The 19,700-nt window shown below is 37.1% G+C and overlaps 1 long non-coding RNA gene and 1 pseudogene across 1 annotated transcript; one reads left to right on the top strand and one right to left on the bottom strand.

Annotated features, from left to right (window-relative positions):
• The first annotated feature begins 12,552 nt into the window (after positions 1-12,552).
• Positions 12,553-13,760, top strand: LOC131247374 (uncharacterized). Its single transcript, XR_009171685.1, has 4 exons — positions 12,553-12,689; positions 12,803-12,874; positions 12,958-13,029; positions 13,736-13,760. It is a non-coding gene; the product is annotated as an uncharacterized LOC131247374 (long non-coding RNA).
• Positions 13,761-14,416: 656 nt separating this feature from the next.
• LOC131247085 (DNA-directed RNA polymerase V subunit 1-like) overlaps positions 14,417-19,700 on the bottom strand; it is a 38,361-nt pseudogene continuing 33,077 nt past the window's right edge.

The raw sequence follows: 19,700 nt of genomic DNA, 5'->3' as shown, positions 1-19,700 counted from the left end.
AGAATAGGTTAAGGTTTAGGTTTAAATTAGGTTATAGGTTAAAGTTTACGGAATTGAGAATAGGTTAAGGTTTAGGTTTAGGAAAATCGGGTTCGGGTTTAGGTTTGGGGTTTCAAGTTTAGGTTTAGGTTAAGGAGTTGAGATTAGGATTAGGTGTAGGTGTAGGTTTAGGAATTTGAGAATACATTTAGGTTATAGGTTTAGGTTATAAGTGTCGGTTATAGGTTTAGGTTTAAGTTAGGTTATAGGTTATAGCTTTAGGGATTTGAGAATAGGTTAAGGTCTAGGTTTAGGAAATCGGGTTCGAGTTTAGGATCGGGTTTAGGTTTGGGTTTTCAAGTTTAAGTTTAGGTTTAGGTTAGGGAGTTGAGATTAGGATTAGGTATAGGTTTAGGTTTGGAGATTTAAGAATACATTTAGGTTTTAGGTTTAGGTTTAAATTTTAGGTTTTAGGTTTAGGTTAAGGTTATAGGTTTAGGTTAGGTTTAGGTTATAGGTTATAGCTTTAGGGAATTGAGAATAGGTTAAGGTTTAGGAAATCGGGTTCGAGTTCGGGATTGGGTTTAGGTTTGGGTTTTCAAGTTTAGGTTTATGTTTAGGTTAGGGAGTTGAGATTAGGATTAGGTGTAGGTTTAGGTTTAAAGATTTGAGAATACATTTAGGTTTTAAGTTTAGGTTTTGGGATTTGAGAATAGGTTTAGGTTAAGGTTGTAAGTATAAGTTATAGGTTAAGGTTAAGGTTTAGGTTTCGGCTATAAGTATAAGTTTTGGGATTTGAGAATAGGTTTAAGTTAAGGTTATAAGTCTAGGTTTAGGTTATAGGTTATAAGTTAAAGTTTAGGTTTAGGAAATCGGGTTCGGGTTCGGGTTCGGGATCGGGATCGGGTTTAGGTTTGGGTTATAGGTATAGGTTTTGGGATTTGAGAATAAGTTTAGGTTAAGGTTACGAGTCTAAGTTTAAGTTATAGGTTAAGGTTTAGGTTTAGGCTATAAGTATAGGTATAGGTATAGGTTATAGGTTAGGGTTAAGGTTTAGGAAATCGGGTTTGGGTTCGGGATCGAGTTTAGGTTTGGGTTATAGGCATAGGTTTTGGAACTTGAGAATAGGTTTAGGTTAAGGTTGTAAGTATAGGTTATAGGTTAAGCTTAAGGATTAGGTTTCGGCTATAAGTATTGGTTTTGGGATTTGAGAATAGGTTTAGATTAAGGTTATAAGTCTAGGTTTAGGTTATAAGTTAAGGTATAGGTTTAGGTTATAGGTATAGGTTTAGGTTATACGTTAAGGTTTAGGTTTAGGAAATCGGGTTCGGGATCACGTTTAGGTTTGGGTTATAGGCATAGGTTTTGGGATTTGAGAATAGGTTTAGGTTAAGGTTGTAAATATAGGTTATAAGTTAAGGTTAAGGTTTAGGTTTCGGCTATAAGTATAGGTTTTGGGATTTGAGAATAGGTTTAGGTTAAGGTTATAAGTCTAAGTTTAGGTTATAGGTTAAGGTTTAGGTTTAGGTTATAGGTATAGGTTTAGGTTATAGGTTAAGGTTTAGGTTTAGGTTATAGGTATAAGTTTAGGTTATACATTAAGGTTTAGGTTTAGAAAATCGGGTTCGGGTTCGGGACTGGGTTTAGGTTTGGGTTATAGGTATAGGTATTGGGATTTGAGAATAGGTTTAGGTTAAGGTTATGAGTCTAGGTTTAGGTTATAGTTTATGGTTTAGGTTTAGGTTTAGGCTATAGGTATAAGTTTCGGTTATAGGTTAAGGTTTAGTTTTAGGAAATCGGGTTCGGGTTTGGAATCGGGTTTAGGTTTGGGTTATAAGTATAGGTTATAGATTATGAGAATAGGTTTAGTTAAGGTTATGTTTTAGGTTTAGGTTATAGGTATAGGTTTAGGGAATGGTTTAGGAAATCGGGTTCGGGTTTGAGATTGGGTTTAGGTTTGGGTTATAGGTATATGTTTTGGGATTTGAGAATAGGTTTAGGTTAAGGCTGTAAGCATAGGTTATAGGTTAAGGTTAAGGTTTAGGTTTAGGTTTAGGCTATAAGTATAGGTTTTAGGATTTGAGAATAGGTTTAGGTTAAGGTTATAAGTCTAGGTTTAAGTTACAGGTTAAGGTTTAGGTTTAGGTTATAGTTATAGGTTTAGGTTAAGGTTATATGTTAAGGTTAAGGTTATAGGTTTAGGTTTAGTTTATAGGTTTAGGTTTAGGTTAGGTTATAGGTTATAGGTTTAGGTTTAGGTTATAGTTATAGGTTTTGGGATTTGAGAATAGGTTTAGGTTAGGTTATAGGTTATAGCTTTAGGGAATTGAGAATAGGTCAAGGTTTAGGTTTAGGAAATTGGATTCGGGTTCGGGACCGGGTTTAGGTTTGGGTTTTCAAGTTTAGGTTTAGGTTTAGGCTAGGGAGTTGAGATTAGGATTAGGTGTAGGTTTAGGTTTAGGCATTTGAGAATACATTAAGGTTTAGGTTATAGGTTTTGGGATTTGAGAATAGGTTTAGGTTATAGGTTTAGGTTTAGGGATTGGAGAATAGGTTTGGGTTATAGTTATAGGTTTAAGTTTAGGTTAAGGTTATATGTTAAGGTTAAGGTTATAAGTTTAGGTTTAGGTTAGGTTATAGGTTATAGCTTTAGGGAATTGAGAATAGGTCAAGGTTTTGGTTTAGGAAATCGGGTTCGGGTTCAGGACCGGGTTTAGGTTTGGGTTTTCAAGTTTAGGTTTAGGCATTTGAGAAAACATTAAGGTTTAGGTTTAGGTTTTGGGATTTGAGAATAGGTTTAGGTTATAGGTTTAGGTTTAGGGATAGGGACTTGAGAATAGGTTTAGGTTATAGGTTTAGGTTTAGGTTAAGGTTATAGGTTTAGGTTTAGGTGAAGTTTATAGGTTTAGGTTAGGTCAGGTTATAGGTTTTTGGTTAAGGTTTAGGTTATAGTTATAGGTTTTGGGATTTGAGGATAAGTTTAGGTTAGCTTATAGGTTATAGCTTTGGGGAATTGAGAATAGGTCAAGGTTTAGGTTTAGGAAATCGGGTTCGGGTTCGGGTTTAGGCTAGGGAGTTGAGATTAGGATTAGGTGTAGGTTTAGGTTTAGGCATTTGAGAATACATTAAGGTTTAGGTTTAGGTTTTGGGATTTGAGAATAGGTTTAGGTTATAAGTTTAGGTTTAGGGATAGGGACTTGAGAATAAGTTTAGGTTTAGGTTAAGGTTATAGGTATAGGTTTAGGTGAAGTTTATAGGTTTAGGTTAGGTTAGGTTATAGGTTTTTGGTTAAGGTTTAGGTTATAGTTATAGGTTTTGGGATTTGAGAATAGGTTTAGGTTAGGTTATAGGTTATAGCTTTAGGGAATTGAGAATATGTCAAGGTTTAGGTTTAGGAAATTGGGTTCGGGTTCGGGACCGGGTTTAGGTTTGGGTTTTCAAGTTTAGGTTTAGGTTTAGGCTAGGGAGTTGAGATTATGATTAGGTGTAGGTTTAGGTTTAGGCATTTGAGAAGCTTTTAAGGTTTAGGGATTTGAGAATAGGTTTGGGTTATAAGTTTAGGTTTAAGTTTAGGGATTTGAGAATAGTTTTAGGTTATAGGTTTAGGTTTAGGTGAAGGTTATTGGTTTAGGCTAGGTTAGGTTATAGGTTTAGGTTAGGTTAGGTTATAGGTATAGGTTTTGGGATTTGAGGATAGGTTTAGGTTATAAGTCTAGGTTTAGGTTAGGTTATAGGTTATAGCTTTAAGGAATTGAGAATAGGTCAAGGTTTAGGTTTAGGAAATCGGTTTCGGGTTCGGGATCGGGTTTAGGTTTGGGTTTTCAAGTTTAGGTTTAGGTTTAGGATAGGGAGTTGTGATTAGGATTAGGTGTAGGTTTAGGTTTAGGCATTTGAGAATACATTAAAGGAAAAGGTTTAGGTTTTGGTATTTGATAATAGGTTCAGGTTATAGGTTTAGGTTTAGGGATAGGGACTTGAGAATAGGTTTAGGTTATAGGTTTAGGTTTAGGTTAAGCTTATACGTTTATGTTTAGGTGAAGGTTATAGGTTTAGGTTAGGTTAGGTTATAGGTTTTTGGTTAAGGTTTAGGTTATAGTTATAGGTTTTAGGATTTGAGGATAGGTTTAGGTTAGCTTATAGGTTATAGCTTTGGGGAATTGAGAATAGGTCAAGGTTTAGGTTTAGAAAATCGGGTTCGGGTTCGGGTTTAGGCTAGGGAGTTGAGATTAGGATTAGGTGTAGGTTTAGGTTTAGGCATTTGAGAATACATTAATGTTTAGGTTTAGGTTTTCGGATTTGAGAATAGGTTTAGGTTTAGGTTTAGGGATAGGGACTTGAGAATAGGTTTAGGTTTAGGTTAAGGTTATAGGTATAGGTTTAGGTGAAGTTTATAGGTCTAGGTTAGGTTAGGTTATAGGTTTTTGGTTAAGGTTTAGGTTATAGTTATAGGTTATGGGATTTGAGAATAGGTTTAGGTTAGGTTATAGGTTATAGCTTCAGGGAATTGAGAATATGTCAAGGTTTAGGTTTAGGAAATTGGGTTCGGGTTCGGGACCGGGTTTAGGTTTGGGTTTTCAAGTTTAGGTTTAAGTTTAGGTTAGGGAGTTGAGATTAGGATTAGGTGTAGGTTTAGGTTTAGGTATTTGAGAATACATTAAGGTTTAGGTTTAGGTTTTGGGATTTGAGAATAGGTTTAGGTTATAGGTTTAGGTTTAGGGATAGGGATTTGGGTATAGGTTTAGGTTATAGGTTTAGGTTTAGGTTTAGGTTAAGGTTATAGGTTTAGGTTTAGGTGAAGTTTATAGGTTTAGGTTAGGTTAGGTTATAGGTTTTGGTTAAGGTTTAGGTTATAGGTATAGGTTTTGGGATTTGAGGATAGGTTTAGGTTATAAGTATAGGTTTAGGTTAGGTTATAGGTTATAGCTTTAAGGAATTGAGAATAGGTCAAGGTTTAGGTTTAGGAAATCGGGTTCGGGTTCGGGACCGGGTTTAGGTTTGGGTTTTCAAGTTTAGGTTTAGGTTTAGAATAGGGAGTTGTGATTAGGATTACGTGTAGGTTTAGGTTTAGGCATTTGAGAATACATTAAAGGAAAAGGTTTAGGTTTTGGTATTTGATAATAGGTTTAGGTTATAAGTTTAGGTTTAGGGATAGGGACTTGAGAATAGGTTTAGGTTATAGGTTTAGGTTTAGGTTAAGCTTATAGGTTTATGTTTAGGTGAAGGTTATAGGTTTAGGTTAGGTTAGGTTATAGGTTTTTGGTTAAGGTTTAGGCTATAGTTATAGGTTTTGGGATTTGAGGATAGGTTTAGGTTAGGTTATAGGTTATAGCTTTAGGGAATTGAGAATAGGTCAAGGTTTAGATTTAGGAAATCGGGTTCGGGTTCGGGACCGGGTTTAGGTTTGGGTTTTCAAGTTTAGGTTTAAGTTTAGGCTAGGGACTTGATATTAGGATTAGGTGTAGGTTTAGGTTTAGGTTTAGGGATTTGAGAATAGGTTTGGGTTATAGTTATGGGTTTAGGTTAAGTTATAGGTTACAGCTTTAGGGAAATGAGGAATGGTCAAGGTTTAGGTTTAGGAAATTGGGTTCGGGTTCGGAACCGGGTTTAGGTTTGGGTTTTCAAGTTTAGGTTTAGGTTTAGGCTAGGGAGTTGAGATTAGGATTAGGTGTAGGTTTAGGTTTAGGCATTTGAGAATACATTAAAGGAAAAGGTTTAGGTTTTGGTATTTGATAATAGGTTTAAGTTATAGGTTTAGGTTTAGGGATAGGGACTTGAGAATAGGTTTAGGTTATAGGTTTAGGTTTAGGCATTTGAGAAGCTTTTAAGGTTTAGGTTTAGGTTTAGGTTTAGGGATTTGAGAATAGGTTTGGGTTATAAGTTTAGGTTTAAGTTTAGGGATTTGAGAATAGTTTTAGGTTATATGTTTAGGTTTAGGTTTAGGTGAAGGTTATTGGTTTAGGCTAGGTTAAGTTATAGGTTTTTGGTTAAGGTTTAGGTTATAGTTATAGGTTTTGGGATTTGAGGATAGGTTTAGGTTAGGTTATAGGTTATAGCTTTAGGGAATTGAGAATAGGTCAAGGTTTAGGTTTAGGAAATCGGATTTGAGAATAGGTTTGGGTTATAGGTTATAGGTTAAGGTTTTGGGTCATAGGTTTTGGTTTAGGTTAAGGTTATAGGTATAGGTTAAGGTTTAGGTTTAAGTTATAAGATATAGGTTTAGGGAACTGAGAATAAGTTAAGGTTTAGATTTAGGTTTTGGATTTAGGTTTAGGTTTTAGGTTTTAAGTTAAGGTTTAGGTTTAGGTTAAGATTGAGGTTTAGGTTATAGGTTAAGGTTTTAGGTCATAGGTTTTGGTTTAGGTTAAGGGTATGGTCCCTGCAAAGCAAATACAGATATAAACAAGGCCATCCGACGTAAATGCCAGGCCCCTTCCAATGTTGTCCATAAAAATGGACGACTTCATCATGATCATAATAGCGGTTCCCTCTTTCCAGGGGAACCCGCTCTTCCGAATAGCTCCGACGCACATCCGGTCTACTCCATTAATTTCGATCAAATATATAAACACGGTCATGTCCAAATGGCCAGGCCCCTCCAATGTTGTCCATAGGAAATGGACGACTTCATCATGGTCATAACAATTGTTCCCACCTTCCAGGGGACCCCGCTCATCCGGATAGCTCCGACGCACATCCGGTCTGCTCCATTAATTTTGAGCAAATACATAAACACGGCTGTCCAAATGGCCGAGCCACTCCAATAGTTTAGGCTTTCTTTACCTTCCATTGGATGCTTTCAAGGTGAAGATGGCCATTGAAACACACATACATCTTGGGAATTGCTTCTCAAAACCGCAGACTGGTTTTGTTTTGAAACTCGTTCATCTCACCTAAAAACTTGTCACATAATGAATCACTGTAACCACAATGATAACTATTGTCTATGCACTATAATGAACAAATTATTATTATTATTATAGATATCTGTAATTACAACATGGATGTTGGAGTCACTTATGAATGGGTAGAATGGCATATAAAGATTATAATCGACCTTAGAAATATAAATGCCATTATAGATAATTGTAATTACAACATGGATGTTGTGTGTGTCTATTTCATATGCACCTCAACATATATGTCTGTGTGCATGTGCAGGTGTGTGTGTCCATATATATATATATATATATATATATATATTGTATTAGAGAAGGGAAGGGATTATTTAAATCATTAACAAAAGAAATATATGAATATTAAAAGATGTTGACTTCTTCATAAAATGCTCAGGCCTATAAAGAAATGGAACCAATGTCACCCATGAACATCTACTATATAGAATTTCTTAAGGGCCATAGAAGTTTTGGATCAAGCTTATTTTAATGTTTCCCCTTTGCCCATGCCCGTATGATCTTATGAATAGGTTGCATGACAACTAACCATCTGCTAAAGGTTCATATAAAACCTCTATTTTAAGGAATGGCTAGAGGTTGGTGCTCTGTGGACCCCAACATGAAGTATATGTCCCATCCATGCTTTCCATACATTTTTTCAGATAATTTTATACTATGAACCCAAAACTGAGGTAGATCAAATTCTCAAGTTGGTCACACAGTGTTGATTGAAATCTCACCATTAAAAACTTCTTGCATTGATATTTTTACTTTTCTATAACCAGACCTTTTTTTCTGGTTATAGAAAAGTAAGTAGACCTTTCTTCTGACTATAGAAAGCTGACCTCTCTTAAGCCTTTGACTTATAAATGGTGAGGAAAGTCTGGGGGTTTCTTCTTTAAGTTACTCAACGTTCATGGTCATTACAAAGTAGATTGTGGATCTTTTAAATGGTGGATTGTAGGGTCCTTCCAATTGAGTCGGTGAGTTGTATGGAGGTTGCTCCCTTTAGCTTGTATGTGGGGAATATGGAAAGAAGAAAGTAGGTGAGCTTTCTTGTAATATCTTGTCATTGATATTTGTAGTGAAGGAAAGAATTGAACACTTCATCATAAGTTAAGACTGGTACTGAAGCTTTTAAGGCACCAATGCCTCAATATGGGGTGGTGGTTGGAACTTGGTCAGTTTTTAATTATGTCAAGCATTGGGAGAAGATTGACCTTTTGGTGCCTAGGCTTGTGAAAATTGAATATGGAAGTTCAAGGGGGAATCTTGGTGGCTTGGTAGTTGGCGGTGTCATTAGAGAAGAAGCTTGTTGGGTTGGTGCAGCTTCTTTCAATCTACTAAGCTACTCACGCAATCTTGCCTATGGGTAATTGTGCCAGCATCAATTGGAATATCTAGGTCGCCAAGCTTGATCCCTTTTTTTAGTTAAACGCAAACCATTGACGTATTTCATTTACTGACAATTAATTCTTAGTCAACATATTCAAAGGGTAGGATTGCTCCATCAAGGCAAATTTTGGGGTATAGTCCATACACGAGCATGCGCAACAACCCAACAGCCTAGATGGCTAAACTGTGGTAATGGGTTCACCATTACAAACCAAAAACCCATATTGTGCATATCCTTGTACAGGGATCATACAATTAGTGAAAATCCACACCCTACAACACTTAAAGAGTAGATCCTAACATGTTGATTGAGCCGGCAGTGAACACCCCAGACTGGCAAAGACCAGGGTTCAAGTCACACTGATGTACTGGTTGCAGTCCTGCCCAAAATGACTATGTAATCCACCAAGAAAAAGCGTAGAGATTTGAAAATGAGCTTGATCAGGAATTCAGGTCTTGAAATCAAATAAAACAAGCTGCCTCAATGAAAATTAACACATTGAGCACAAAATGCATGGAGAAATGCAAGCCATTCCACCACACATGCCACCATAGAACACGTCTCAAAGACCCCATCAATTCATCAGGTGGAGTCAACTGTAAACATACCCTTGCCCAAAAGATCAGGTGGGCCACATACGTATGAGAAAAATGACAACGACCCGCCAAATGAGTGGAAATCTCGATTTTGTGGTCACGGAGCCGCAAACCCCCCGGTGGCACCCCAACCCCACTAGATGAGTGGCCCATATCAGGCAACAAGTGTGCCAAGATGGCACACGTGACAAGATCGCATCGGCATTTACGAAATGAAATTTCTATATTTTGACATGATTCAACTACCGCAAGAGAAAAACGAACTACATGGATTAAAATTCAAGAAATCAAGGGGAGAGAGAGAGAGAGAGAGAGAGAGAGATAGAGAGATAGAGATTTTCGAAGAGAAGCTTACGAGGTTTTGAAGGAGCCGGAAGCGGCTGCGGAGCTGGTAGTGGCTGCGGCATTTTCACAGCTTCCACCATCTGGAAATCTCTGTGAAAGAGAGAGAGAGAGAGACCGTATAGCCTAGGGTTTGGTTTGGAAGAAGGCCAGGAGTCGCATTGACTCAGGCAGCGCTAATATTGGATGGAAATAGGATTGCGTACTGAGATACTCAGTACGCTCTTATCGTACTGAATAAACTCTTTAGGACCCATCATGAATGCATGTGATTTATCCATTCTTTTAGACATTTTAGGGGTTCAACCCAAAATTATGCATATACAAAGCTCGATTGAACTAAAATACAGGAAAAGTAGAAGTATTGGTTTCCAAGGTAGAAACCTTTCTAAGGCCCCCATTGATGTTTATTTGTCATCCAACCTGTTCATAAGACCCGACAGACATGGATGAAGGGAAAACACAAATATCAGCTTGATCTAAAACTGGGGTTGCCCCCAAGAATTTTTCAACGGTAGATGTTCAATTCACACTATTTCCGATGGTGTGGTCCACTTGAGGTTTGGATATGCTCCGTTTCAGGGTTAAAACCCTAAAATTAGGTGGTCAAAGAGATGGATGGAGTGGATACAATGAACAAATGACAGTGAGGTCCACAGAGTTTACTTAGTAAGCTTGGCGTACTGAGTTACTCAGTACGCAACCCGCTTCTTATTGGATGGAGGGCGATAAACCTAATCCTCGGGCCGAGGACAATACTATCACGTAAAACATTTGATCCTCTACCGGAGGAGGCAGGTTTAGGGCTATCAATGGGCCGAGTTAGGGCTGGGTCGAGCTCTGTCCAAGCTTAAGCCCGGCCTGTAATTTTGAACCTAAGCCATGCTCGTGATAAGCCAAAATATTCTAGACCGAGTACAGCCCAGGACATATACACAAAGCTCAACCCAAGTCCGAGCAGGGTAAGTTACAAAAGCCTATCTTGTTATACAAAGCAGATGCAAATAATGGTGAAAACGTTGATGTACTTGTCTGCATGCTTCTACTGCTGCTACTGCACTCACTCCCTCCCTTCAGTCTTCCCTATTCAACCGTGGACGACAAATCACATACCCCATATGGAGCTGCTGTTGTTGCTTCTACAATATTAGAAACCCCATGTGTGGGGACTGTCATGGGATGGTTGATGTTGCAGGAGAGGGAGATCGAGAGAGGGAGGGAGAGTGAGAGGGAGATCGAGAGAGAGGGTTGAGATCGGGAGAGGGAGATCGAGGGAGAGGGTTGAGATTGAAGGAGAGGGAGATTGAGAGAGGGAGAGGGAGATCGGGAGAGGGAGATCGAAAGAGAGGGAGATGGAGCTCGCGTTTGGGCATTTTGGGCATTTTGGAGGGATTAGGGCGTTTTGGCGACGGAAATAATCCAGTAGTCTGCAGGATATTTATATAAATGTGACTCTCAAGCCATGTGCGTGTATATGAGGCGCGCACCCATGGCGCTGGTACCACCGTAACTAACCTTGCAACTGTTTTGGGCCCCATGCCATGGATTGACTTGATTTTTAAGCCGCAGGCCCACCATGGAATGGTGCATCTGACTGATGGGGTACATGTTCGACACCCATCACGGTGGGGCCCACACAGCTTGACCGTATGGAACCTTTTCAAATAATATATATATATATATATATATATATATATATATATATATATATATATGTATGCAGTGATCCCGACCTTATTTGAAACCATATAAAATACTACTAAAAAATAAGAAATGTCCAAATACATTTGTCAAGAAAATTTCCTTATGATTTAAACAAGGATTAGTGTAACCTTATAGAAACACAAACACAACTTTATCATGCTCTCTTATGCTCCTACAAACATCTATTGCACAAACTCGTTGATACAAATGAAATACAAATCATCATTTAAGCCATATCCCAACTAATTGGGGTGAGCTCGACCATGTAAATAATCTTATCTATCTCAAACCCGACTTAAAAGCTTAGATCCAATGATTCGATAAGTGCACAAAGCCAATTGGATTTAGGTCCAGGTCTTCAAAAATAAGATCCGGACCTAAAAGGACTTGGACCTGACAAGATCAGGTCTTCTCTCTGGTTTTGCATAGTAGAGATTTGGCATAAAATCTATTGGTGAAAAGCTTTTTATCTCTTAACATGCTCATCTACAGCCAATGATTGAAATTTTTTTTAGGAAATCCTAAAAAAACATACTTTCTCTAACATGCTCATCTATATATAAAAAAATTTTAAAATATTTTATAATAAAACATCATGGTGATCCCCGGGAAGATTGCAATGGTTAATGTATTTGTTCTCACTGTTTCCCCATAGTATAGCCCACTTAGACAATGGATCTATCTCATTTTTTAAATCTCATTCTATCATGGTTCAGAGAAAATGATGGACGAAGTAGATTTTACACTGTTATCGTAGTTAGCGCACAACAATTCATATCATATTGTGTTTTCTCTTCATTCATATCTTTTTGATATTATAAACATGAGGGATGTCAAATAAACATTATTATGCGCCCAAGGAAGGTATCAACGGTGGAAATCATTATTCCACACTATTTTGTGTCGCATGGTCCACTTGAGTTTTATATTTATCGAAAATTTGGAGTTAACCCACACTGTTCCTCCATTTTTTAAGATCGTTTTAGAGAACTATTTAAAAAATGATTCATATCCAAATATTAATTAAATGAACAACACCACAGAAAAGAGAACAAATTGGCCACTCCCCCTGACACCATCCACTGGCTTGTGGTTAGTACTCTGTGGGCCACACCATGATGTATGTATTTAATCCATGCCGTCCATCTATTTTTATAGATCATTTTATGATATAAGAGAAAAAATGAGGTATATCTAAATCTCAAGTGGACCACATTACAAGAAAAAGTGTTGGATGAACGTTGACCATTAAAAACGTTATGGGGGCCGTAAAAGTTTTAGATCAAGCTGATATTTATAGTTTCCCTTCATCCGGGTCTTTATGACCTAATCAACATATTAGATTTCAAATAAACAATACAGTGGGCCTTAGGAGGATTTTAATAGTGGATATCCAATCATTATTGATTTCCTGTGGTGTGGTCCACCTGTGACTTATATACCTATCAATTTTTCTATGAAGCCCTAAAATGATCTCTAAAAATAGATGAACAGAATGGATGACACACATACATCATGGTGGGGCCCACAGAGCACCCTCCACCAGTAGCCAATCCGTCTCCCAAATTTGGGCGCGCGCTCAAAACAGAGCCGCGCCCAAAGAGAGGTATTTCACTCTCTCTCTCTCTCTCTCTCTCTCTCTCTCGCTTTTATTTTGCCTCGTAGCAAATATCGGGGTCTTAGATCGTAATTTCTGCTCTTGTCCAACAGCGATCTTTCTCGCAACTATCTCAATGGATCGATCCCTGCAGCATGGGCTTCCCTTCCTCTCACCGATTTGTAAGTCCTCTTCCATAATTGCATCTGGAATCTTCTATAACTAATCTACAAAACCCTCTCTTCCTCTCTCACTCTCTGAGGGACATACCCGAAAAATTGTTTGAACATTGTAGGTCGCTTTTGGGAAATCACATTTCTAGAACAATTCCAAAGGAGCTAGGAAACATCATGACACTCAAGTCACTGTATGTGATTCACAACTTTCATTTGATTAGGCAGATGAAATTGCGTTTAGCTACTATTATTCATGCAATTCGTGAGTTTGCAGAGTCATTGAAGTTAACGAGGTCGAAGGACCTCTTCCTCCAGAGCTTGGTAATTTGCGCAGCTTGGAGAGATTGTAAGATTCTCTGTTCTGCCATTGCAAATTTTTTTTTTATTTTTCAAATAGTGACCTAATACTCATTTCATAGTTATCTTTCCGGGAATTCATATCTTTACTCATCTTGATTGATATTTTCCATTAGCATCTTTTCTTTCTACTTTTGGTAATTCAGGAGTACAAATTTGTACTGTTGTATCACCAATGTTGAAAGAAGGTTGCCATTATCAATCAGGGCAGGTGCAAATAGTGTCACCCTTATCTTTATTACATTTGAGCAGCTGCTAAGATTTGTGACCTGAATTGAGAATCTCTAAAATTTAAATGTTATTTATTTATTTATTAGTTCTGGTTGCCTCCTATGTCCTAATTAAACAGAAAATGTGATTAATGTGTAAATATATGCTGGTCATTGTTAGGTTACATTGGTGAACAGAATGGCTGAGGGTCAACCAATTGCGAAGTGTTTATGCTATTCAACACTATCAGTTGACGGTCAATATGTGGTGTTGAGAGGACTCCACGACCATTTTAAGGAGTGGAATGCCCCGCTGGGTCCACACCGTGTAGCAGGTGTGGGCCTCACTTATCACCACCATCTGATCATGATCAGTTGGTAGTGATTGGCATACAGCCTATGGTGATAATAAACAATAGGTGTTTTTTTTAAAAAAAAAAAAAAAAAACTTTTTTCCTAACATAATCCAATATATTACTGGTGCAGCCTTGCTTGTTCGAATAACTTGACAAGAGAAATACCTATTACCTTCGGCAACTTGAGAAACTTGACGGACTTGTATATCAATTCTTCACTAGTCACTGGGGTTGTCTTTTCCATTTAGAAATTATAACTTATTAAACTCCATTCATATTATTTCTGTAAGATCCCTGATTTCATCGGGAACTGGACACGACTCAAGAGGCTGTAAGAACTTTATTTGATATGTTTTCAATGTAAATTGCTTCTTGCTTCTATATGAGAACATCTATATGAACCATGATTCTAAACCACTGCAGGCATATGCAAGGCACATCTATGACGGGACCTATTCCTTCCAACATCTCTTTCTTGGTGAATCTAACTGAACTGTGAGGGCACATTCCATGTTCTTTTCTTGCTGCTTTATTACTTAGAATTTTCTTGGATTCATACCCAGCCTTGGAAGTGGTATGAAATGAATTACTTTATTGAATCCAATATATTTTGATTTTCAGGAGGATATCTGATTTGAATGGATCGAGCATGCCTTTCCCTGCATTGGGGGATATGACCAAAATGCAGAAATTGTGAGTTGAATGGATATACCCCTGATGGCATAAATATATCATTGTTCGTTACTTCTTTTGTTTCTAGTCTATATCCATTATATTATGAACTTACGTTTTGTGTTTGCTCTAATATAATAAGATGTCAATTTTAGATTTCTTCTCTTCCTCTCTATGCTTGAAAGAATGGGATTTTGGTTCAAATGCATAAGATGGACATTGAAATCATTGGTCTTCTTTGATTTTTTTTTTCTTTACCATTTCTTCTGTAAAGTGCTTCTAAGTTGTTTGAACTGATGCAGGTAAGAAGTTCTGGAATGTGTTTCATCTGCAGCCTATGCGTGATCAGAAGGTACAATTCCAAAAAAAATATCATCTAATTTCACATTATTTCCATTGCTTTATGATTATACAATTCCAAAAAATAAGAACCAGAGGTTAAAAGTACACAGACTGCAGAAATTGATGTTTTACCAATAGATCACTACGAAGTTGCCTTAGGAGGGCCTGAATTGGATACTCTCAGGGTACATGGACTTTTGTTTTTTTTGTTTTTGCTGCTACTGTTGTTGTGCTCCGTTTACTTCGTTCAGCTGACAGGATATCGTCTCTATAATTATAAATGCTGTTTCAAAGCAAGCGTGGAGTGCTACTAATTTGGAGAGATCTGACATAAATAAAGTCTTCTATTGATACGAGAGCATAATCAAGTTCTCAAATCTGCACTTGATTGAAAAAGATCTTAATGGCATTAGTGCTAACATGGAATGCATATGCAAAGTTAGTTATTTATGTGCAAAAAAAGAAAAAAAAAAGAAAAAAAAAGGAGAATGTGGTCCTGACCCAATTGAGGAAGTTATGCCCAAAGTGTAGTTAGCATAGTGTCCCAATGGGAATCAGAAGTTTAACTGGTAATGGTGTCATCTCTCCTTGATAGGGGCAATAGTAATGGACTGAAGACAACTGAATCTGCTAAGGCATCTAGAAGACAGTCCATCAATTTATTATTATTATTATTTTTTCATTTTCTTCAGATACTGAATCTGCTAAGGCATCTAGAAGACAACTGAAAGAGACAATCTACTCATTGTTGTTTGACATGAATGTTCCTGCTGTTTGTAGAAGAATTGCAAGCATGGCAGTTGAGACCACTTCTCATCACATTGTTGCTGAAGTGTGCAACATTCGCAGGAAGACAAATAAATCTTCTTAAAAAAGGTGAAAGAGCGTGCTTCTTTCTCCTAAAGCAATTTATAACCTCTTGACAAGAGTGCAGGATCTCATCCATGCTCTGCTCGAGTACTTTCAAGCGCATCTTATCAAGGTGAATGTGGCCAACAAGGCTTGTATCCGCTTCTGAACTTTCAAGTATTTTTCGATGCCTTTGGTATTCAATGGAGAAGTCAAAAGCAACATCCTTTAAAGTGACTTTTTTCAAACGATTCTGAACTAAATATGCTGCATTCTCCTTGCAATGCATTTTCCCATAGAAGCACTCATTCAAATATAGAATAACTCTCCGATCAATAATATCATTCTTGAAGTTAACTTTGCACAAAAGTATTTCCTTCATCGATTCCCATGAAGAGTTGTTGCTCTGAGAAGAATCAAGAACTGCTTTATATGCAGGATTTGATACTGCAGTAGCAGCTAATACACCAACCGGTTCACCAGCAAGAGACCTGCCAGGACTATTTTTGTCCACCTGTCCATACTCAAATTGAATTATAGAATTGTTGCAGAGGTTTCTCACTGTCCCATCATAACAGATAACGACATCTCTAAGTGTGGCCATTAGATTTTTAAACAAAGTTCCTGGTTCAGTAAGTCCTCTGGAAGAACGGATCAACACTTCCCTGGATGATATGGAATGGACCAACTCTTCATAGGGGGTCAGACCTTGAAAAAAGGAGCTCTTAACTAACCCAAATGCCTTAGAAGGATAGTCAACACCATTAACAGAATACTTATTTTGGAAGTGGAAACTCATATCACCATTAACAGAATACTTATTTTGGAAGTGGAAACTCATATCACCATTAACAGAATACTTATTTTGGAAGTGGAAACTCATATCCTCAACCAAACGCCTTGAATAAAACTTCCCTTGGTCATAAAGTTGAAGCCCCAAAAAGCCAAGTTGTTAAACAACCTTACTGATAGCTGAATCATTTTTAGAATCTATCAAATTACCCAAAGCAGATAACTTTAGAATACGAGTCACGATTGGCAGTTTTATAGTTTTCAGGTAGCTTTCCACTAACAACTCTACAAGTTCATTGTAATTTGATCTCAAGTGAAGCAGCAAAGGTGATATGTCCTGAATTTTCTTCTTTATATCTTCAGTAACAGTCTTGGGAATGTCAAAATCATTCAGGCCAACATTATATCCTTCTAAAAAGAGAATGTCCTTCAGCAATGGCTGCAACATATTAAAGAACTTAACAGCCTCTTCTGTTCCCTTCTTGTCAAGAACAGAAGTAACAATCTCTGTGAATGATGACTGCAGTAAATCTCTATTGAAATCAATCCTCACCATTTCACTTTTACTGATCAAATGCCTCTCCCCAAAGTAGTAAAAAAATGCAGGTAAAGCACTCTGTACCATTTGCAAAACAGTCCACAGAGGACCTGTATGGTGAGCCTTAAGCAAAGCAGGTTCCAGTAAACTGGTGAAACACACAGCCAACTGTTGCGCAGTTGCTTTGTTCAAGAAAAAAGTCCTAAACATGAGTTTAAGTGACAATAAAGAATCATGCACCAGTTGTAAATTCAGACTACCACTATGAGAACTACAGATTTGCTTTTCAACACTAAACAGCTCCAAAACTTCTGCCTTTGCTGCTAGAGACTGGATAAAATATATGAACACAATCCCCATCAAAATCTGCACCTAGGGGAGCACAAATAAGGGGATTGATCTTAACAGTATGGTCGTCATGCACATAGACAGAAAATGCTTGTAATGAATGTTTATGAGTACTAGGTGGCCTATTAATGAAAACAATGTCTCCGTCCATAATCTGCCTATTTATGATTTGACCAACTTTCAAATCTGTTTTAGTTACATTTGATTCTCTTTTTTCCAATTCGGTTTTGAAAAATTTGAATGTTGGAGAAGTGCTACTGTGATTTGTCTGGATGTATTTAAGTGACTATTTTGTGTGTTCTCTACACCATAATGAAGGACCACAATTGGTTACAGAAAGTTGTGAGGTGCATTGGACACAGAAGGCTGAAGGAGATCTAATAGTCCAATGCTCCTGAGCTTTCACAAAGACCATTTTTTAGTGAAGCTATCATCTAGAAATGCAATAATCATTTCAGTGAAGCTGAAATGACCAATTTGAAACTATCATAGTATTTGTATTGTGTGATCATTACTCCAAGTTCAACTAGAAAGGAATGTAATTGCAATTTGTACTCCATTATGAATAACACTAACCGTCAATACAGTTCAATCGTTGCCACCTAATTGAACTGAGCAATTGCAATCCAACTCAGGTGTGTTTCAAAATGCAGCGTAAAAGATGCATTTAGATCAATGGATTATTTCTAGCCTGGTGAACCTGTGATTAGCTCTGTTTTGAGCTTGTAGATTATCTTTGCATTAAGTCGATGAAACTCAATCAGGCCTTGAAAGATTTAAATTTTATTCTGTATTGTGACTTGAATAAAAGATATGATGTCATTGAGAAAACCCAAAAGCCACAACTCAGTTTTTCATTTTTTCTTTTTGCAGTGGCTATAAGTACATGCCTTATCAACTTTTGGCTTGCCATGTCACGATGGAGGTGAGTTTCTTGGCTGTTAACTGGTAGCTCTTTGTTGGAAAGTATTCTTCTTCATCATGGTTATCAAACAATTCCTGTTACAACAAAAGTGGTTGATGTGCCAGTCCATGTTGGCATTGAGTTGTAGTTTGACCACCAAGTGTGTCAGGTTTTTGGGTATCACTCTGTGATTAGAGTTCATAGAGAACCCACGGACATGTTATGGAGTCACAAATCATATGGCTGTTTCCAGTGACTAGTAGAAATGATGTCACATGATTTTCAGTTCAATTGGCAGGTGTATTACAGTGTAGGGAAGTGTGAAGCTAGAAAGAAGCATGATCTTCCATCTCTGGATGACCCTGCAATCTTTGAGCATATCTTCTTTAGTGAATACATGTATGATCCTTCCAAATGTTGGGTGGTGTAGATAAAAGAGAAAGATGGCGATGATGTTAAGATGCAAGGACAAGGAAACAAGTGTGCATGGCTATGGAACTTGACTAGAAAGTAGGTGGTAAGGAAGTTGTCGAAATAGGAAGAAGACGACGATTTTTTGTATATTTGTTTATTATGTTAAACTTATATGTATTTATGCATGAATAAGTGTGATGCGGATAAGATTGTTTGTGTTTGGATGAATGTACTTTTATGTTTGGATGGATTTTCTTGTTTGGGTTTAGATGGATGTGAATGTGAATATGATGAAATATATTATATAATAGGTGTATATCAGGATGAATATGATGAAATATTTGTTAACAGGTGTATATCAGGAATTTTGTGCGGAATTTTAAGTGGTATATTTTTTTTAAAAAAAGACTTTTAGCGACGAAAATTTTCGTAGCTAAAAGTACTGTAATTTATTTTTAGCTGCGAAAATTTTCGCTGCTAAAAGTCTTGTACAATTTTTTAGCGACGAAAATTTTCGTCGCTAAAAGTAGAATAATTTTTTTAGTACCAAAAATTTTCGCTGCTAAAAGTCTTGTACAGTTTTTTTAGCGACGAAAATTGTCGTTGATAAAAGTGGAACGATTTTTTAGGAGTCTTGCACAGTTTTTTCGCGACGAAAATTTTCGTCGCTAAAAATAGAACGATTTTTTTAGTAGCGAAAAGTTTCGCTGCTAAAAGTCTTGTACAGTTTTTTTAGCGACGAAACTTTTCGTCGCTAAAAGTTTTCTAATTTATTTTTAGCGACTACAATTTTCCTCGCTAAAAGTTTTGTAATTTTTTTTGGTAGCGAAAATTTTTGTAGCCAAAAGTTTTGTAATTTATTTTTGGCAACGAAAATTTTCGTTGCTAAAAGTCTTGTACAGTTTTTTTAGCGACGAAAATTTTCGTCGCTAAAAAGCTTGCATTTAGCGACGATTCAAAATTTTCGCTGAGAAAACGCTTCGACATCGGTCTTATAGCGACGAATTTAGCGACGAAAACTTTCGTCGCTAAAACGTTTTAGCTACGAAAATTTGACTTATAGCAACGAAAATTTTCGTCGCTAAAAGTGAAATTTCTTGTAGTGACCGGGCTTCATCAAAAGAGAATACTCAGATAAGTACATTTCAATTTTCTGTATTTGGTTAGTAAGATTGCCAAAAAAGTTTTCATTTTTTGTTTTGACTGAGATAGCCAGAAAATTTTAGTGAGTAGGGT

The sequence above is a fragment of the Magnolia sinica genome, chromosome 5, assembly GCF_029962835.1.
Source record: "Magnolia sinica isolate HGM2019 chromosome 5, MsV1, whole genome shotgun sequence".
In the NCBI taxonomy this organism is placed as follows: Eukaryota; Viridiplantae; Streptophyta; class Magnoliopsida; order Magnoliales; family Magnoliaceae; genus Magnolia; species Magnolia sinica.
This window is presented reverse-complemented; position numbering and strand designations above follow the sequence as displayed.